This window comes from Melitaea cinxia, chromosome 15 (genome assembly GCF_905220565.1).
Source record: "Melitaea cinxia chromosome 15, ilMelCinx1.1, whole genome shotgun sequence".
Classification (NCBI taxonomy): Eukaryota; Metazoa; Arthropoda; class Insecta; order Lepidoptera; family Nymphalidae; genus Melitaea; species Melitaea cinxia.
The window spans coordinates 14,152,672-14,176,269 of NC_059408.1; the positions used below are offsets into that span (position 1 = coordinate 14,152,672).

At 33.8% G+C, this 23,598-nt stretch overlaps 1 long non-coding RNA gene across 1 annotated transcript; it reads left to right on the top strand.

The window, feature by feature from the left end:
- The first annotated feature begins 1,443 nt into the window (after positions 1 to 1,443).
- Positions 1,444 to 18,852, top strand: LOC123660491. Its single transcript, XR_006744209.1, has 3 exons — positions 1,444 to 1,454; positions 17,200 to 17,205; positions 18,494 to 18,852. It is a non-coding gene; the product is annotated as an uncharacterized LOC123660491 (long non-coding RNA).
- The last annotated feature ends 4,746 nt before the right edge of the window (positions 18,853 to 23,598 follow it).

The following is a 23,598-nucleotide window of genomic DNA, read 5'->3' on the forward strand; positions in this document are numbered from 1 at the left end:
ATACTTATAATATTTTGCTAAATTTTACGTATTTGTAAGATACCTAAGTATATGTATAACTTCTTAAGAATTTTGTAAAACTAAGTTTACATCGATGCGACATTAGTGCCCATTGAATGCTCGGCTAGGTTTCTATTCAGTATGGTAAACCTAAAATAACCTAAAACCGTACAACAGTAGTGACTAGTGACGCTTGCATTGCCAAAAGAAATTTAGCATTTGCTTAGTCAATGGGCTTATATAGAAACGAACAAATAACAGTAAACTATAAACTTCATTTAAGGCTTACGATTTTAAAACCCGTCAATCGCGTCTAGACGAAAATAAATCACAATGACTACAAGAAACTTCTGTCGGTAGAAAAAGGGATTATACCTAAGTATTGACTTAGTAACACAACAATACGGGCGATGATGCGGAAGCCATACCGGCGGACACACGTGCCGTTATCAAGTTCGTTGATCTGAACCAAGCATAATAATAGGCTAAAAATACAAATGATTAAACGTATAAGGAATTATATTTCAGTTTTTTACTATAATAGGAAATCTTTTTTATTTACGCACGTAAAAATTTATTCAAAATTAAAATAAATTATACTTTATAGCTTATACAATGCTTATAAATGTTAATTTTATAAAAATAACAATTACCATGAAGATTAATTATACGCTTATTATTATTTAATTTTTATATAATTGTTGGTAAATCATTTTTATTTATATTAAATTATTTACTACGATATGGTGTATGGAGTCCATTAATTTTAACTTAATATCTGATTGTATTCAAATGCGGTACAGAGTCAGGTGTGAATGCTATGTGCACTGAGTCGTGGACATTTTTCATTTCCATGCCGTCGAGCAAATTTCTGTACTCCGACTACCACGCCTTTGAAAAGGGTGTAGGTATAATTATCTACGAGGATAACGCTCTTTTATACACGTGAGATGAAAGAGTAGGATGAAACATTATTAATTCTAAACTATTATCAAATCTAACACTAATTGCGTGCTACATATGTAGGTATCCGTCCATTTTGAATACTTTTCTTAATCATTTTTGTGAAAAAAACGATGCAATCTGTAGGAGAACTTTGTTGTTTTCATTGATTTTTGCCTAATTTACTATAAATATTTTAATCAGCAATTATCAAAAATATAGGTGTATATTAAAATTGTATATTAAAATTTATTTTAGAGAATTCATCTCATAAACAAAAGTTAAAAAACCATATTTTTTTTAATTCTTAAATATCGTAAATGGTAAATATTTTATCTAAAATACCTAGTATTTTGTTAATTAGCTTCAAGTACATACACATGTTTTTACGAACTAATTACTTAAAAAATAAGATGAATGTATAGTAATATTTTTTTTGTAATATAAAATATAACTTTTTGATAAAAAAATAATTGTGTCGATTTCTTATTCCGTTATATTGGTGTACATAAGTACACGGCAGTTCAACTACGAATGGTCTATCTAGGTCAGACACGCGTTGTTAGACATTATTTTTTGTCTAGGTTTTACTTCGTCACCATAATATAGTTATAACTTTTAATTCTACTTTTTTTTTCTGCTACTTCTATGCTCCCATAAGCTGCAGTTTTTATACATTTCACAATTTTCATATCGTATATAAACACGGCAGGTACTTGATAAAACTTCCTGTATAGAAATGGAAATAATCTCTTCAGAATATTTCAAATTTCAGAAGATAAATAAAAATTTGTTAGATATTTCTACTTACTCTGACTTTGGAACCAATCTGATTCCATTAAAACAAACTACGTTTGATATAAAAAATAGTATAAAAATAACCTACAGTTTATCCCTATGTTTAAAAACTAGTTTATTCAAAACGAGTTTATGAAATTGTGGAAAATTGGACTTGACTAGTTTTGTAAATTAACGTACTCCTGATTTGTAGGCAGTACGGTTACCTTCAATACAAAAGTACTTTTAAATATCATTATACTTTCACATTTATTTGTATCAACCTCACGTTCCGTCGATTAGAAAATCAAAGCGTATTAAACATAATTAATATTGTCTATATTCATTACGAATCCCCACAACGGTTGCGCAAAGATGGCAGTTGTCTCCGCGCCAATTTTTAAAATTAGACATTCGTAATTGTGTTTACTCGCAAACGAAAAAACGACTTCAATTACATCGACGAATACAACGTAGGGTAAAAAAATATTCAATTAAATACGCATTATTAGGAATAACTCAAAAAGTCCTCGTCGCCGAGATTACAAGCAGCAGCTTTCGATTAAAATGAATTTTTTTTTACATAAAAAATACAGACGAATTGAGAACGTCCTCCTTTTTTAATTTGGTTCACATAACAACCTCCATAGAGACACTTTTTTTGTTACGCAATTTAAAATTTTCATTTCTATTTTATTATTTCTTTTGAGTTTTTAAGTATGCAGTGTTAAGGTTTTGGGTTGACTTGTGTTGTTGGTATTAGTAGAGATCTCTTTTTGAAATAATTTCGTACTTATCAACTTTTTTGGTAAGGCCAACTGTAACTATGTTTTTTTTTTTTTTTTTTTTGTTAATACGGGGAAATCACCAGTGTATAAGTATTACTCGCACTTACTGATAGGTTTATCAGTTCTTAGGGCTTATTTCACTTCAGGTAATAAAATGCAGCTTTTGTATTTACAGTTTGCGAATGGATAAATAAGAGGTATAGTGGAGGAATATGAAAAAAAACATTATATAAGCTTTTGTGTTGGATATCGTCTTACGTCGTACAACTAGCAATCGGTAATAACAGGAACGTAAATATTATATATAAAAGAAAGTTTGTCTGTATGTCCTTTATAGAATCGTACACTATGCATTTGATCATGTCATGATCTTTAGCAAAGTTAAAGTGTTGTGCCTACAAAGGTTTCTTTTAGTACAACAAAAAAAAAGCGTTACAACGCGCGGAGGGTACAGCTAGTATTTTATAAACGAGACATACAGAATATTTTTAAATAGGTGACAATTAAAAACATTAATGCCACTAGGTTTTTTCTTTTATCTATTGGTTGCTGTTGCTTTATTTCTTCAGCTTTCTCAACCCTGATGTTGAATCACCATTATTATAACATATTCCCTTGCGTATATATCTCTACAATGTCAAAGTTACATATAGGCATAGAAAGTTAATTAGGTACACAACACACGGTGAGTGTTTAGAGTACAGCAGTATTATCCTGCTCAAAATTTGGAGCAACTCGTCTGGGGAGGTACCTCGACCTTATTGAAGATCGCAGCTAAATAATAATGCTTACCGTAGTGTTGTGTTCCTATGGTGAGAAAGCTGGCCAGATTTCCTGGGGGGGGGTTTCGAGGTAGGGTCAGTAACGTGCTTGAGATACTTCTAGTGTTGCAGGCGTCTATAGGTTACGGTAACCGCTTACTATCATGTGTCACTCTGTATAACGTGTTGGTGCAGTCACAACTATTGGCTGAAGGGGTAGCAGTCGCTCCTTCGATCCTCACATATGACAAATATTTGTTTGGACCATACAGATGTTTGTCGAGTTCTGGGTGTCTGAGATTATTTTATGTCTTTTCATTTTCTTTTATTTATGAGGGGTCAAAAATTTTGTGACATCACATTTCAAAATGATATAATTACTAGCTGACGCCGCAAACGTTGTTTTGTCATATACGTTATTAACCCCCTTAATTCCGCCCTATAACTTAGGGTATGATAAATAGATGTTGGCCGATTCTCAGACCTACCCATACCAATACCAAAATGTTATAAAAATCGGTCCAGTCGTTTCGGAGGAGTATTTTAACTAACATTGTGACACGAGAATTTTATATATAAGATATATATAGAATTATTATTATATTTTCATGATTTCATCATTTTAAAATATTATATTTTATAAATAATTTATAAATAATTTAATTGGAAATAAAAATCCCACCAAAAACATTTTCATGTAAAATGTTGCCAAGACGAGATTATATGGCTCGCACTGTCAAAAAGTTATCAGATCTCATGTAGAGCCAAGCTTCTAACTCTAAACGCCCTAGCTCTACAAACCCTAACTTTACAAACTCTACACCTTAGTCAAAATATGTGGCTTGGCCGTTTCGCTACCGTCACGTGGGCGTAAGATGAAAAATTTATTCACTGTTTATTACTTTTCTGTTATACAATAGTTCTATTAAAGAAAAAATAATAATAAAAAGAATAATTGATATACATATAATACAAATAAAAATAAAAAGAGAATATATATATATATATATATATAAATGAGACAGAAAAGTCGTCATCTACAACATCGGCAGCCGGTAGTAACGAAACGGAAAACGGATAGGTAGTGCTTTTCGTTTTTTTTTTTTTTTGGCTCGTCTTGGCGGGGGCACTACCGTGCCCCCAGATAGTATCAAAACTGACGTTTTAATTTATTTAAAATTGCAAAATATATGACGTCACACTAGGTCTCACTCTGGGGGTCTCACTAGCTTGTCTCTCTGTGACAAGAGGTCATAAAATCGAGAAATTCGTGTGACGTAATTAATGGATGGCTCCTTACAGGCGCGTATCTGGTAATATTTACATAAATTATAAGAAAAATAGTTTTAAATTTTAGGGAAAGATCATATAAAACTTAGCGTACGTAAGAGGCTACTACTAAATGCTATATTAATTGAAGGTTTTTGTACGTTATATTTGTCCCAATGTAACTAAAAACGTACGAAATGTATAACAGATACAAAATAACTTGTTAAATGTGTGTACAAATAATGCATACGGAGTGACCTCGTGGTGGTTTCCGCTACCTACACTTGTAAACGATACACTACCGAAATGGGTAGACCTTATCGCTTACAAAAGATAATTTACATGTGAAATATGCCTCGCTCATTTGAATCTTAATGAGCTGAATACAGACAATTTGGCTACAGCCTACAAGTGTTAACGCAGCCCATAACGCTGCGAGCCATTACCTCATTACAACGGACAAACCGTTCTGTGCATACATTAAATTTCCGGCTTTTCAAATCGTATTAGTACCTATGTATTTATTATAAGCGTTCGCCGTCGACGCAAGTCTTATAAAGTTTTTAATTTATTCACTCCTCTAATGCATCGGATGCATCCAGTCTGTTTCCTTATGAGTCGGAGGTGATTTGTGACGTCACGTCTGCCATGCGCCAGCCGCCATGTCGTTGCGCTGTCTGCGCCCGCGCGCTCGTCCCCCCCCCCTCCGTCTGAGAGAACGGTTGACCAGTGACCTTGTCGCACTCTCTCGTTCTCACTCATAACAAACAACGCGGGCGAAAGAGATACACAAGGACCGGTGTAGAAATAAGTTGTTTATGCATGAAAGGTTTTCTTGTGTTATTTATTTAAATGTTTTTAAATTCGCGACGTAATATGCGGTCTGGGCTTTTGTTGTGGTAGGGGGTAACGACCTTGAGCGGCGGTCCGCTTAGCAACGCGGTACTATCAAGATAATTGTTACATCAAAACACCGCCGGTAAAAAAAATATATGTACCTATATACTTCTTTTCTAAGGCCGCTACAAGAAGTGTAGGCACGGAGCGAGATCTTGAGTTATGCCATATTGTTTTTATGATTATCTTCGAGATATTAGTCACAAGCTTACTGATGAACATTTATATGGATAACATTTGAAGACACATGTTTACTTAGAAACTTATGCAAAAATTGATATGACGCAAATTCTAAAAATTTACATTTATGCCAATTAATGAACTGCTATCAATTTTATAGGTCGCAATATTTAGATAAGATGTAAAATGTCAATGCTTATGTATTCCAATGAAGAGCTTTATGGCGATTAACTTGATTTTATGGTTTTTAGGGTTCCGTACTCAAAGGGTAACTAAATCTTATACTGAGAATCAGTTCCATCCTTTGGTTTATTACATTTTATATCTTTGTACCAGTTAAAGTTATAAGCACAAAATAAACGTAAGTACTCGTATATTAAATACATTAAATTGTCAGAAAAATCCGTGTTATTTTAACGATTTTAATTTGATCTTCCATACTGATAAATATTATAATGTGTTTCACGTGCCAATCGGACTCTCACTTAACTGGTTTTTGTAATTGATTTTTTTAATATTTTCCTATAATTTATTCAATAGCTATATGGGTTAAAGTTTTATTTCGATTCGTATTTACAAACATATAAATATCATATATAAATATCAAAGTTCAAAATGTCCATATAAAACCTCCATGAAATAAAAACTCCTTGCAGTACTTTCCACAGATAACTAGAATCCTACACAAATAAAGTAAAAGATAATGGCGGGTTCGGCGACCGGGGGAGTCAGCTGTTTACAGGACGTCAACCTCGGGGAGTGGAGCCTTTGCTAACATTCTATAACCCGCTGAATTGGGGAGAGGGGTATTGCATAGATATTGCCCTTTATCACAGCTATAGCTGTGAGCTATCCCAGTGGGGTTATAATCCTTTTGGATTTTTTCACTTAGTACATTATTTTTAATTTTATAAAGTACCAAGATTTCTTATACGGTCATAGTATATTTTGTGTTATAAGATATGTCGATAAATTCTTAAGCTTATGTATAATGGTTATTTTTGTTGTATAAAGAAATTTTGCACAAAATGACAAAAAAAATTTTTAATGTTGACATTATCTGCGTCTGGTATTGTAATTCTGGTCCATGGATAAACAAATCCGACTTTTTACAAATATTACGCAAAAAATAGAAAAAAAAACGTAATAAAAATTTAAAAAAAACTAAATCGACTTAAAACTAAAAATAATTTGATTGTTTAATTTTAATTATGGAAACAATAAAAGTAAAATACTGCAATTAAAAAAGTCAGTATGACCGGATGAGGTTAGTTACCAAGAAATCGACGTAAAAAAAATAACATTCTTTTCCTCGTCAGACGTTTCCAAAACATCTTCAAGTTAGCGTATAACAAAAACTGGTATATTTTAACATTGCGAAACGAAAAAAAAAAACTGTGAAACGAAACTATTCCTCACTGAAAGAAAACTAATTGTGAGCTCGAATGACAAATAATATTAGAAAAGATTACCGTTCAGACCGTCGAAAACTCATTTAGGAATTAGGATGGACTGAAAAACTTTTTAAGACGTTTACGTTACTTTTTGAGAATACCTTATACATAAAATACGCGTGATCTACTCAGCCTAAGATAATAGCTGTCAGTCATTACATAATTACATAATATTATGTAGGTTGCTAGACTAAATGATCTTTGAGGTTCCGCTAGCGTGATTTCTTATTTTTATTGTAATGCATTAAGATAATTTATAAATTTCTAACTCTGACAAAAATTTTAAAATCCGTTTATTGATTTTTAGCATTTATAAATTACTTAAAACTCATATACCTATAGTGTTAATATATTCCCACCTACATTTCATCCGTTCTCATACATCCGTAGTTTGGCTGGTAAAATGCTATTAGTTTTAAATCCGTCTTCTGTTCCACACATCTATGTATGTAATTATGTATCACTAATGAATTTTGCAATACAGTGAAAATAAACAAATACCATAACAAATACATACTTTCATCAAATTATAAAGTTTAGTCAAAAAATTATTTAAATAAACGTAATACCTAATTTGGTCTTTATAACCGACTTCAAAAAAGGAGGAGTTTACTCAATTCGACCGTATATATATTTTATTCGGGGATAACTTCGTCGTTTATGAATCGATTTTGATGATTCTTTTTTTGTTGGAAAGGATATATCACAAGTGTACCATGATAGGAAAACCAGGATCTGATGATGGAATCCCAGAGAAACCGAGACAAACTCTCAAAAATCGTAGTGACGACTAGTGAGTTTGTTAATTTTTTAACCGACTTCCAAAAAAGGAGGAGGTTCTCAATTCGACTGTATTTTTTTTTTTTATGTAGGTATGTTACATCAGAACTTTTGACCATGTGGACCGATTTCGACAAATTTTTTTAATCGAAAGGTGGTGTGTGTCAATTGGTCCCATTTAAATTTATTTTAGATCTAACAACTACTTTTCGAGTTATATCTAATAATGCGTTTTTACTTGACGCTTTTTTCGTCGACCTACGTTGTATTATACCGCATAACTTTCTATTGGATGTACCGATTTTGATAATTCTTTTTTTGTTGGAAAGGAGATATCCCTAGTTTAGTACCATGATAAGGAAACCAGGATCTGATGATGGGATCCTAGAGAAATCGAGGGAAACTTTTGAAAATCCGCAATAACTTTTTACTGGGTGTACCGATTTTGATAATTCTTTTTTTGTTATAAAGAAGATATCCCTAGTTTAGTACCATGATAAGAAAACCAGGATCTGATGATGGGATCCCAGAGAAATCGAAGGAAACTCTTAAAAATCCGCAATCACTTTTTACTGGGTGTACCGATTTTAATAATTTTTAATTTAATCGAATGCTGATATTTGTCATGTGGTCACATATAAATTTATTGAGATCTGATAACTACTTTTTGAGTAATCTTTGATAACGCGTAGTTACTTGACTATTTTTTCGTCGATCTACGTTGTATTACTGTCGATTACGTCGATGTAATTGAAGTCGGTTTTTTTTTCGTTTGCGAGCAAACACAATTATTTCGTCTACTTACGTTGTATTACTTGTCGATGTACTTGAAGTAGGTTTTATACGTTTGCGAGCAAACAAAATTATTTTAAAAATATATTACCTCTATATTTTAAACATATATATTTTTAAAGATAGGATTATGTAAGTAGTATAACTTAGCTACGGCAGCCCTATCCCGAGGTCAGTGCTCCTCGTAAAAACTGCATACAGTGATGGCGGACACGGACAAATTAATCCGAACTTGAGAAATGACCTTGCGTCCGCTATGGACCGGACCGCCTTTGTTACAAAAATTGTTCAAGAATCGAAGGGAATATAATATATATAACCACTGTGTTTATTCTAGAATATGTTTACGAGCTCGATTTGTTGCATTCTATATAATTTGATTATTGTTTTATTGGTGGTTGACAAAGTTTATCTCGTACATAAGTTACTGATATCGCTTTAACCTGTAATATCCCACTACTGGGCATAGGCCTCTTTCCCCATGTAGTATAAGTTACTGATAACTGATAGTATATCGTTAGGGCGTAAAATTGCTCCTTAGGGCTTTTTTATCTCAACTAATGAACGCAAACTTTTGGTTTCACGGTCACAATTTTTTTTTATATATACATATTACAAATTTTATTATAAAAGATACATGGAGGGACAGATACGAGTATATTTCTATTTTTAACCGACTTTAAAAAAGGAGGAGGTTACTCAATTCGACCGTATATATGTATATTTTATTTATGTTTGGGGATAATTCTTTTTTTGTTGGGAAGGAGATATCCCAATGGAGTAGGAGATATCCCAAGGATATCATGATAAGGAAACCAGGATCTGATGATAGAATCCCAGAGAAATCGAGGGGACTTTGAAAATCGTAGTGACGACTACTGCGTTTGTTAATTTTTTTTCGTCGACTTACGTTGTATTACTTGTCGATGTAATTGAAGTCAGTATTTTTTTCCGTTTGCTAGCAAACACAATTGTCTACATTAAAACACATACAGTTACAACGGACTATAATACTGCTGTTTATAATTATAAACTGACAAATTGAATACTGTTTCAATTTCCAAATATAGTTTACTATCTGCGGTCATATCGACAATTTATTACTGTAATAGAAATATAAAACTCGATAATAATAATAATAATAATAATACCTACATTGTTTGTATATTAAATTACATTAACGATTCATGTTTTCGTATTGTTCCGTTTTTATTTGACGAAACAAAACACTGTAATCGATACATCTTATTTAATAACTTAGCTGACTTGACAGACATAGCATCTTGTTATCAAACACGTGCAGTTCAAATAATTGATCGTTACGCTGTCGGTAATTTTGACCAAATTTTCTAATTTTTTATTCCGTTAGAGCCTCCCACAAAGTATTAGAAAACTTGAAAAAAAAAGAAACGAACGTGCTTTAGACCACACGACTGAAGTTAAACTTTTTTAACAATAGGCCCCTGTAGGCACTCTGTCTTAGATATACGAAACGTAACTGGCTATGAGAGAAAGAGAAAAAGAAAATGTATGCTCGTACCACTCTCTCTTGCTCCGGTCGCCTCACCCGATCACACTATTCGTAACATCACGCATTAACCAACTTACTTCCCAAGTCAAGCGTACGTAAAGAAGTTTTACTTTAAAATATTTATGAAATCGGTCAAGTCAATCTCAAGCTATGACGTGAAAATAAATGTTCAACATAAATAAAAACTGTCAAGAAAAAAGTTTTAATGCTGGATGTTATATAATCTGCAAGAGATGATCTTTTAAAAAAATCGACAGACTTTTATCAAAGAGAATTTATAATCTGTTGAAACGTTAAAAAAGATGTTCAGTCTGTTTCGACTTTGTACTGCCGTCTCATTATTTTTAAGTGCGATCTCGACCACCCTTTCTGGTACCGATGAACGAGTTGCGTCACTATCGCGTTAATTGCACCCTCCTAAGTCGCAATACAACGCGCCCTCACGCTGAAGCACTTAGGTATAGGCAACATACGTACACCTTCTTCTATCCCCTTTAAAAGGGTACCTACGTATATATGATAGTAAGATTTTTTGTTAAAATCCGTATCTAAAGTATGCTTTCAAGTTAAAAGGTGCCTTTGTACGTCGCAAAAAGAGTAAAAATTCATTGTCTTCCTACGTATGTTACAACGCCAGTACTTTTGAAAGAAATATTTTAAAAAACTTATGCTTTGTGTTGTTTGATTAAAAGCTAATGTAAAATATAATTTATCATCTGTGTAAAATTTGTTTATTTTCATAATATAAATTAGCGTATCGTTATTGTTATAATCTGTGAAATTAGACAATATATTTTTATATTCTGTGCCGTTAACACTATAGCGGTTATGACCTATTTTATCCAAATTTCGTAATGCTTGTGAGAGTTTAGCTCATAAATCTCGCGTTTGTTGATTCGTATAAGAAAACACAGGAGCCCACGATTAAACTGAAGCGATATTTCTTCATAACGGTGCCAATGATATTTCTGTGTTCCCGCCAAAAATAAGTCGCCATTATTTTCAAGTCCCATTTGACAAAACTGGATCGTGATTTGGCAACGCGGTCATGGGCCATTTCTTTTTATTTTTTATTTTTTGTCTTCCTATACAAATTGATACATAAACGAATTAAGAGCTTGATGTGTTTTTATTTTACTAGAAAATTATATTGGATTTGACTTTGGAACATTTAACAATTACTAATTATAAGTGTCTTGTTTTTGTTACGAATTATAGTCGTCGCTACAAAATAAAATTAATATAATTATAGATTTATTTTTTATTTTCAGGTAATTTTATTTCCTTCATGTCACTACACTTCATCAATCGTAAGGTCAAGTATATACTTATAATTATGCTATATTTATTATTCAAAAATTATTGCTTTTTCATCTAGTCATCATCACCATACATCTATTTTTAATCTTTAATTGACTAAATTTAAATAGAAATTGGAACGATTGTACTATTTTTGAACAAATATTCTTCTTTCCTTATGGCAAAAAAGGACATATTTTTTTTAGATTTTAATCTGCATTTTAATATAGTTTTATCTTCGAGCGATCTACGTCCATAGCAAAAGTAGGTACTAAGTATTAAAATAAAAAATACTAACTGCATTTCCGCGGAGACAGGGCGGCGCTTTTTATTATAATTTAATTAAATTTGAGCTCTGAACGGTCACCATTGTTTGCAATATACTATGTAGATGGACTGAAAATTCAATTGTAAAATTCCCTTTCATAATTAAAGTTTTAGAAAATTATAAATGACAAAATTAATACCTTGCTGTTCAGATATTGTCTCTTGTGACTGTGAGAAGTTATTAATTATGAAAATTATAGTACTATATGGAACTTGTCATGATAAAAACGAATCGTTTTCTCTATATAGGACCCGGATATTAAGTACGCAGCCCTAGAGTAATGTTGGTGTTGATTGCATCACATGGCGAAAATCGATGTCTGATATCAGTTGTAGAACACGCTCGTCTCTGCCACGCTATTTTGCTGTTATTACTGGATAATTGTATTTACTGTCGAATAATTTTATAAACTATAAAAGCTATAAATATATTAATAACTTATAGTAAAGTTATTGATATTTCCACCCGTTACCGATATTATAGCCCTCCCAAATACTTCTTTTAAACTCGTAGGTCATACCAAAACGTCTGAGAGAGATCGCTCTTCTAAGGTTTGGTAAGGTTAAGTTTTCAGTAATGTATCTGTTTTTCTTTTCGCTCTAGTAGTAAGAGATCTCTGATATAGATAAAAGATCAACATAAACCCCGTACGAATTATGGCAAAAATTAATCGCTAGTAAGCAATGTTAGAGATAGATTGGTTTTCCCATCGCTAGCGATAAAGCCGCCTTTGTACATCTTTATTTGTTTAAATTTTTTTCCTCCGGTGTAAAAAAAAGTATGAGGAGTAAAATAGTGTGAAACAGTAACTGTGTGACATCTGGTGAGAAACAAATATATACTTTAAATTTCCCGGCAATCGTTCTTAAGACGTAACTCCTTTTGCGTGTCAGAACTGACACACAAACTATTTTTTTTTGTTTTCAAAGTGATTTTTAACAATATTTTTACTGACAATGGTTCAACACAAGGTGAAACCATAGTGCCGACCATGGTGATGGTGTTTGTAAGGCTGACCTTGGTCGCTCGAACGCTACCTACTATTACAAAACGCGAACGCTCTACAATATTGGTATAGATCATAGTGTAACCAGATAGTTTTGAGCCACGAAGGTTACGTTATGGCGGTACCGCGGTACGTACGCCGCGGAGGCATGATATTTCAATGTGGGTAGCTAATGGCTATATGACACGAAAGTCTACGAAAACTAACGTAGCATACCATTATAATGGTATGGAATCTCAGGTTACATTTCGATAGGTCCGAAGAGTTCTACTTTTATTGAGTTTATGATATTTTCTGTTTCCAAGTGTATCATAAATGTCTTAGTATTTTTCTACTAAAACTATCAGTTGTTAAATAATTGATTTAGCATAAATTGTAATTTGGTTTGAAGAAGATTAATCTTTCAAATATTTTTTTTAACTAAAACAATCGAAATACCTTTGAAAACATATGTATTTTAAATATTTGACTCATTAATACACTTATTTGTTATGTAAAATATAAAATTAGAAAAAAGAATAAGATATTTTGTTATATTTACATATTTATTATATTTCTTTAAATATGTTAAAGAGATATAAAATACGTTAATTATTCTTCATATATTTAAAAATAATTAAAAACGGGACTAATATAATATCTATAATAATTTCACTCTTTGCTAATGTTATAGAAATTTATTATGTACCTATTCGCTACGTAGGTACGTATTCGTAAAACATTAGCAGTTGTGATCGCACCCGCTCCAATAAATTACTGTATCCTGCTCGACGACGCCTCGAACTTGCAAGATTAATTAACTTGTTAAAACGAAATGTATTGCTACTGGCCTTTCTTAGTAACTGTAGCATTTTCTTTACTTCTTATTGTTTTCATACAATTCCTCAATTAATCTTAATCGTGTTCATTTACGTAGCAATCTCTTTTTGTCTTCTCTAGTAACTTTACTAATATTCTTAATTTTGTATAAACAATTTATTGCTTTGCATAAATGAACCTGTTCAAAGAGTAACCGTGTTACTATGTAGTCACCACCCAAACAATCTATCGTCTGGAGAATGTTGAAGTTCGGATACGAAATCTCGCATTTCTCATTCATCAATTCTCGTAGAAAGCTGTAGGCGAGCTCGACGATAAAAGGAACGTTCAACCAAAACTTTCCGCGCCTACACATCTCATTAAGTAGCTGAATGTACACGCGAACTCTCATAAAAAGAAACAATATTCAAAACGGATACCGAACGACCTCGCCTCGGATCGTAAACACGAAAAAAGTGTAAATCGAAAACAATAAACGCGTCTGCGACGCCGAGAGAGGACTCGAGCGAGTCTGGCTACGTCGTAATACACGGCCGCTTCGCGGAGCACCTCCGCGACTGCTGCGTTTATGTTATTGAGTTGTAAATAAACTCGGTCGGGTTAAACATGACCGTGGGCGGTCAACGCATTAATATGTGCGAGCGGTCACGGGGTCGGCGCACCGCGTTTTAGAGCACGCCCGCAGCGTACCTACAGATTTCAAAATGGCGACGCGCCGCGGAGGCACGTAGAGCGGATTTTATGCGTATACAATAATTTTGTGTAATTTATATTCGATACGCCGGCGGCTACTCGATTGCGTCCCGATTGATGTGGCGGGCGATCGTGTCGCGTCCGGGTGTTCCACGGAATATTGATCGCCGCCGCGCACGCCGCATACGCAGGATGCGTCCGCATGCTGCATAATGCATCGCTGATCGCTCTCATTGATATTCAAACTTTAATCTCTCTATAGACTTCCGAGGGACCTGCGGCGGCCAGGACTCGAGTTTCTAGCCTCGATTCCCACATTGATCTATTGTCAGGCGGATGAGGGACACCGCATGAATGAGAGTTCCTTTTGAATCGCGTTTGTGGACTTACTTACCTACCTCTTTGTGAAGATCTTTAGTTTTACAAATGTAAAGAAATCGAGTAACCCTCGGTAGCCCTACTGCGCAGCGCCGCTCGTACATTATATGAAGATATTAGTGCCGCCGCCGCACATGTCGATTTAATTTTATATGGCTCGAGGCTGCATTTGAACGGCCATTTAAAACTGAATACCATTATCTACGGAACGATCGAGCGGATCTCGATGTGAAATGTTGTTTTTCCACCGTTTCTTACGATGTTTACTACGAAGTTCAGATCATAAAATTCTGAATGCTATAAGAATGCGCATGAGTTTTCAATGAATTGTACGATAGTTGTGTACAATGTTAACCGAGAGGAACAAAAGTGTATCATGGTGTTTCGTACTAAAATATTCATCGTGAGCCAAGGGACAAAGTGCCGGATCACTAACGTGGAAAGGGCGAAGGTCGAGATTAGCTTAAGAGTAACGTCGCGTCACGTTTGCTACGCTAATTGGATCGTCACGATAACATCGGATGACTCAATTTTTTTTTCAAAGAACACTCCGCACATTTCAGAATAACGCCCTAAAACGTTATAAGGAAATGTCAACATGTCGGTTCGTTTACGTCATTGTGAGATAAATGCTCCTCGTTTTGAAGATATCACATTTAAATGGGCACAAATAGCCTATTATGTTGTGGACAGACTAATTAATTACTTGTGATAAATATTTACGAAAATATAGGTTAATCATAATTAAACAAAAGTACCGTAAACATCGGATCATTGAATAAAAATATATTTGAGGAGAACTTTCTGATCTTCCGATCCCGCTTCCCATAGGTTTGAAGCTTAAAACATGAACTGAACAATTCATTACTTTCTATTCTTGAACAAAAGTATTAGAATGAGATGATGCGTCAATTAGCAGTGATTTGAAACGGATGCTAAGGAAACATCTAGATTTCCTAACATTAAATTTTTAGAGACAAATTTTAGTATTTAAAAAATAAGCGTTCATTCGCTGAGCCGTCACAATATTTTGATAATTATTAAGACTACTACACACCCATAAATCCTTTAATACAGGTATTTGTTGTTAACTAATGAAATACATAATTATACGATAGTATAATTTATTAATGCTGTCACAAAACACATCGAATCCGTGATGTGCCCGACACGCCGCGACAACAAAATGAACATAATTTATACATATACTCTATAATATATAAAAATGAATGTTTGTCTGTATGTCCTTTATAGAATCGTAAACTATGCATTTGATCATGTCATTTTCTTCAGCAGTGTTGTGCATGAGTCCACAAAGGTTTCTGAGTTGGTACGACAAAAAAATAAGCGTAGCAAGGTATAGCTAGTACTCCATATCAAATAGTATTTAAAAAAAAAACTGGACCAGAATGGTATGTGCGTTAAATATTAATGATTATTATCGTTAAAGATTAAATTACAAGTTAGAATCTTATCTATCTGGTTCTGCTATCTTTATTTATGGTTGCGGTTTTGATTTCTAAAAGCGACAGTTAGTTTTCGAATGTCTAATAGATTGAAGTTGTATCTGTAAAATAAAAAAATGTTTTATTTTTAATTGTGTTCTAATACATGCTATGTATTTTTGTGTTCTAATACATGCTTTGTAAAAAATTCTTACGGAAAGTACGATTTGAAAATATTAATTGACGATTAATGACAATTCAGCTAACGATATAACTAGCAAGCTTTCCTTAAGCTTGCTAGTAGTTAAATAATTTGTTCAATACAATACAATTCTTAGACGCAGAAACGAATGACAAAATATATATATATATATATAAACACCACAGAAAAAAAGCACTTAATTATTTATTAGCTAATATAACTGTTTTACTTGCTAACTGAATTAGTTTTCTAGCTAAATTAACTGTTTTATTAGCTAACTTAACTATTTTATTAGCCGTCAAATAGATTGAAGCTACTAAATTAAAACGAACAATGAAGAAAAACTTATTATTTGAGCTTATTTTATAACTTGTTTTTTTTTTGTTTTAATTTTATGTTAAAAATTTGATCGAGTTTTATTTTTAAGTTTAATATGTGTCGTTTGAATCCCAACTTAATAAAATAATATTTATATATACTGAAAAAAAATTAAGGGTAGTTACTAGTTATTGTATATGAGATAGTTTTATATGTACTAAATTTGCACTAAATGAACTGAGTAGTCAGAAGAGAGTCTATAGGTCATTGCTCGGTAAGTGCGCAAGCTTCGACCCTTGTTATCGCGCCCCAATAATTATTATAATAACAGATAAATAAAAGATAATTGTGTTTGCAGGCAAACGAAGAAAAACCGATTTCAGTTATATCGACAAGTAATACAATGTAGGTAGATGAAGAAATAGTCAAGTAAATACGCATTATCAAAGATTACTCTGATCTCGATGAAATTTAAATGTGACTACATGATAAACATCGGCTTTCGATTAAATTAAAAATCATTAAAATCGGTACACCCAGTAAAAAGTTATTCGGATTTTCGAGAGTTTCCCTCGATTGCTCTGGGATCCCATCATTAGATCCTGGTTTCCTTATCATGGTACAAAACTAGGGATATCTCCTTTTCAACAAAAATAAATAAATATCAAAATCGGTTTATAAACGACGGAGTTATCACCGAACATACATTAAATAACTATATGTACGGTCGAATTCAGTAACCTCCTCCTTTTTTTGAAGTCGGTTAAAAATACTAGCTGTTATATTTTGTGTTAACATTGTTGTCAATATTGATTATTTTATTTAACAACCTGTACACGCAGATTTGTCGCTATAACACATTTTTTGTTTTCATCCCCTTTCCCAATTTACTGAGTGGATTTTTTAATAAAATCGCCTGTATCATATCGTAGTGTGGACTCAAATCATATGAAGTTTTATTAAGTACTAGCTGTGCCTGCGACTTCATCCGCGTTTTGAGTATATACATGTTTAACGTGATTCTTTAAATTTGCGTAACTTTTTTATTAATGACCCTGTTGACATGACACAAACGCTAAATGTTCAAGTCAAGCTTACCACAAAATATTAGTGAAAACTACATCTAAATCGGATAAGCCGTTTCTGAGATTAGCGTGGACAAACGCACAAAAATTCATAAAATCATTGTTTTGGGTGCTTTTTGCGTTGATAAGGATCTCAATACTTTTTCTCATATATCTTCCATGTACAGACAACGATCCGTTACATTTTTATTATATGTATTGAGATAATTAGTTCGTTTAGTAATTTCGGCGTGATGAGCGACCAAAACTTAGAAAATTAGAAACATAAGTTGGTAAAAATACAGTTTTGGTTTCATTAGGTAATAGGTATAGATTATTTATTAATTATATAGAACCTTAAAAACTAAATAAAACTCTTATATACTTAGAATGACCCTTTTACAGTTATACATAAGTAAATATGATAACAAACACGTGTTAATCGTATATATGATACGGTAATCACAATTAAGAAAAACAATAAATACGTATAAATAATAAGTAGTTATCAGAAGTAATTCTATATTATGTCATTCAAGCCTAAAGAAAATAACTCTTATCTCCTATACGTTACTTATACAAATGCGACACTTTTAATAGATATTTGTTATTCACGTGACCTTGCCTGGTGTTTTAGGGGTTAGAGAATCACAGGCTACTTTTAACCCCGAAAAAATGCACGAAGTCAATACAGCAAATTTTTTACTAGAATTTAGACGCGATCAATATTTATAAGTGACTAGCTTCTGCTGCGGGGTGTGAGTTGAGAGCCTCCTCGAGTGACGATACATTACTGATCGTTCGGCGCACCCTGGGCAGTCAACTTTAAATCCATCATGTTGACTGGCTAATCCCTACACCACGGCATGAAGAAGATGCATCACGATGATCATCTCCTTGCCCATTAAACGCAGTGACGCGCCGCATCGGCCCTCACGGTGTAATGCGCTAGCGTAAGCGTCCTCCGGGTGACGGACGGAGGAAAAAGTCGGTAGTACAGCTTAGCTACGCTTCCGGCTAAGTCCGATGGACTCGCTGTCTTCTGACGGGTGTGGTCCTCCAGCAATATGGGGGTTGTGCGGCGGGTTAACGCCCCTCCCACGCAAAAAAGACCAAGTTACGAAACCGAAACCAAGAAAGAAACGATCCGATAACGTGGATCGAATTTCCTTGTATGCCATTTTAAGGAATTTTAATATTCCAAGAAAGCTAGTGGACCTAGTGGTAGCGGCTACCGGAGTGAGCAGGATGTGTGTAAAGGTTGGCGGCGAGCTGAGCGACGAATTTCCTGTTATTACCGGTCTAAAACAGGGCGACGCCCTGTCACCAGTGCTCTTCAATATTGTCTTAGAGCATGTAATTAGAGGATTAATGACACTCGATCTGGAGCTTGACCTGAATGGAAGGCATATGGTGATAGGCTACGCTGACGATTTGGCCCTGTTGGGGGAGCACATTAACGATGTTACTTTAGCCGCTATGACACTCGAAGAGCAGGCAAAAAAGGTTGGTCTCTTGATCAACCATGACAAGACCGAGTACTTCCACATGAAGCGATATAGGAATCTTCGCGAAGCAAGACAAGACCTCCATGTTGGAAGTACCACATACAAGAGAGTGTCGAAATTTAAGTATCTTGGCTGCACTGTAACCGATACGAATACACGTGACGAAGAAATACAGATCCGTATACAAAACACCTTGAGGTGCAGTGCAGCCCTGCACAAGGTCTTGGTGTCCAAGCTTCTTAGTAGGAAGACAAAGATCACAATTTACAAAACCATCATTCGTCCAATCCTAATGCACGGTTGTGAGGCTTGGACACTTACGCTCAGAGAGGAGAACAGGCTTCTGGTTACGGAAAGGAAAATTTACCGTAAGATCCTAGGACCATCTAAAGGGCAAGATGGCAGCTGGCGAATAAAAACCAATGCTGAAATTGCAAACCTGGTGTCAGAGCCAAACATCATTGGAGTTACCAAATCCCATCGGTTGCGGTGGCTCGGTCATGTCGAACGCATGGGGGAGGATCGAGCAGTTAAGAGAGCGTATCTGGGTCGACCAACTGGACGTAGACCGGTGGGTCGCCCCAGGTACCGCTGGAGGGACATGGTTGAAGCAGACTTGAGTGAGATCCAAGCCAATAATTGGCGGGAAATCGCGCAAGATCGTGCAAAGTGGAGAAATCTTGTTTCGGAGGCCAAGACTCACTTCAGGTCACTGAGCCAGTTGAGTTAGTTAGTTAGTTAGTTAGCTTCTGCTCGCGACTTCGACTTATCGTGATGATATATAGCCGAAAGAAAGAAGATTAGCGCGTTCATGCAAACAAACAAACAAATTCTTTAGCTTTATAATATTTGTATAGATAAAAACTTTTTTATATTATAACTTATAACTTTATAACTTCAGTCGAGTTTATTTTTTTTTTTAATATTATTCCAGTTTTATCGAGTCAACAAAAAAAAATAATTCTGTCCCGCCAGTTTTATCTCATGTTATTTGTTTTATCAGATAACATACATATGTACCTACTGATAATATTTTAATTTATTCTTCAAATAGTAACAACGGTATCATAATTTTTTTTTTAAATAATTATTTGGTAATTAAAACATTTTATTATGGCGTCATTTATTTTATAGTGTGGACATTGATCTCAAATAAAATATACAACTGTAACACTTTTTTTAATAAGAAAAAAAATACGATTATTACTTATGAAATTAATTCGTTTCTTGATCTTTGCAGGTATACCCATTAGTATAATATATCTTAAAATAAACATTAAAAAAAGGTACACCTTTGTAATTGAATGATAAAATATAAAATGATATTTTTCACAAAATTAACACATTATTTCCGTATTTACCTGTTTTAAAATCCATAATAATATTATAAATCTTAAAAGTTTGTTTAAACGCGCTAATCTCAGGAACTACGAGTTCGAAGTGAAAAATTATTTTTGTGTCAAATAGCCCATTTACCGAAGAAGGCTATAGGCATATTATTCCCACAAATTATCGCGTGTGAAAATGTGTCACAGCTAGTGAATAATAAAATGCGTTTAGTTCATAATAACTACTCGTTTTACACATCTGTCGGCGTGGCTAATATAAAATTTTCCACCGATACAAAATCATAACTTTCTATTGCTAAAAATCTGAGATTTAAAAGACGTGTGGAGATAGACAAATAGCAAAACTAGACAAGGAAGGAAATATATGATAGCAAATTAGAAAGCACAGCTCTCTAGACATTATATATTATTAACACATACCGAATGTTAAAGACAGCTGTACTAGTGCCTTTATCAGTAGCAAAAATGACTTGAAACAAACTCAGTAGTAAATCCATATATGGAACTTAAACTGAAACACTTCTTTGTTACGAGTCAATGAAAGTGGTTAATTCCTTCTCAAGTACAACGGTATGTTTTGTATTTGATATACCTACTTTTTTACCATCAAGCTCTATTGAATATGTCGGACATTTTTATTTGCAAGTTTTGATTGATTTGAGTGAGTGCTGCGAGACCGAAAATTGTATTTTATATCTTTATTTACGATTTTTTATACATATGTATATTAAAGTCCTATACTAAACTTATCTATATGACACTAACAATTTTAACATTTTTAAATAAACTAAATAGCAATAATAAATTATTTCTAGATCTTAATACTATTAAATACAATCTCCAGTATAGTTTTGGAACATGGGGATGTTGGTTCAGACAAGATCTCATTGAACAATCCGACTTCCAATAAATGCAGGACACCAGGATCTCGCCTCCTCCATTTGTAACAGGCACATTCAATGAAAACATGTCGTACGTTTTCTACATAATTACATAATTCACAATTTTGCGAGTCTACTTTTATCATTAAATATGCGAATTTATTTAAAGGAATGTGTCCGGACCTTAGTCTTAAGGCCGTTACTACAATTATCCGTCTCATATACGTGTTAGCAAACCATGATATACGAGGAGTTTTATACTGGATATATACCAAATGTAAAAGTTAAACTTTCACGGGAACTATTTATACTTCTTTTTATTCAACGGGACTTACGACCTTTTGATACTGAATCTGTTTTGGCCGTTACAGTCGAACGTCTAATTAGAATTTTCAAAACCACAACCGCAGTAAGTCGAATCAAAAGAGTTTATATTTCAGGGGCAACCAGCCGTATGATCTGTTTTACCTCCTGCTAACGGTATAACATCAGTATCAGCTAACGGTAAAACAAGTTCTAGATAATTGTAATTAACTATTGTAAGAAAGAAATTTGGCGACCCTATTGGGCCGGGTCACCATCGGGGTGGTCGAAACGCTATAAATCCAAACGCATTTACATATTATCTTGGATCAATGCGTGAGATGATTCCGACAACGAAACTCGTATCACGGATATAAATCTTGTATGGGCCCTTCAGAAAACATATCCGCAAATTGGACGCGTAAAAAAAAGAAATCCGAAAAAAAAAAATGGTTACTCGTACGTTTCTGATGAGTTTACATTCGGTATTACATAAGCTTAGATGGGATTTTCTTTTATATACGAAATCTAGTAACTAGAACGTTGCAGGCAATCTTATTACGATTGTATTCTTTTTCGTGAAATAATAAAAAAGCTACCTAAAATCTGGAGCAAGCCGACTAGGGAATCCCCTCGACTTAGGGGATCACCATCATCAAGTGTTATTCCTGTAGTAAAGTACAAGGCGGTCCAGGTTACCAGAGGATACACCGTGAAAAGCTGGGTTAGAGTCAATAACGCGCTAGTGTTACAGGTGTCAATAGCAATGATGTCACCGCTTACCATCAGACTGAACCTCACGCTTGGTTATAAAACCCTAGTGGTATATAAAAAAAGATGTCGGTAAAATTTTCAATTGCAAATATCAGCTGTAACTTTAATTTTTTTTTTAAATTAATGGATTGTCATTAAAGACGATATACAAGCTAAAGTAATTAGATGCTCGCCCATTAAAACACATTTGAAATATTAAGCCGAATAAAAAATTTACATATTCCGAAAGCGAACCATAAAATCTAATTAGAAATACGAGCAGGTTTAGGTAAGTAACATGATCGATCTACCCATCGCGAACTGTGGAACGAGATCTGTTACCAAGGCAACAGAAAAAATAATATTAAATTCTATCGTAATCTGATCCACGAGCGAAAACAAAGTTATCTCACGTTGCAAACATTTAGTTTAATGTTTAGGCTTACTGTCTTTTCGTGCTTGCTTCTACTAACGATTCGTGAAAACAATTCACTAACCGCCTCGAATTCATAGAATGATATTTGACCATAGTTAACCTTGTCATTTATGATAGACGCGATAATCAAATTAATTATTATCATGCTATACAGTTTATCTTTACTAAAAGATCTGCTGTATTTTAAGTTATATTTCATACACTAGCTGTTGCCCGCCACCTCGTTCGAATAGAAATTTTTCTTATATATTATGTTACCGATATAAATAAAATTTCGCCGTTTTTGCAACATTTTTATTGATGCATCAATCCTATTTATATCGTGATGTTATATAGCCTTAGCCTTAGACTATTTAGCACTAAAAGATTTTTTTTAAGTCAAAATAAGTTTTGCGGTACCCAAGTTCGTTCAACCCAACAATCTCTTCAGATAAAATTAGTAATTCATACAGATGATTATAGAAAGTTAATTCCGTTTGTCACTTTCAATTCCTTTAGCTTACCATAGGTTCGCTCAGCTCGTAACATCCCACTGCTGGGCATAGGCCTCTTTTCCATGTAGGAGAAGGATCGGAGCTTTATCCATTGAGGGTTAACGGATATATTCCCTCCTATGAGTGACGATACCATCATCTGAGTATGCAA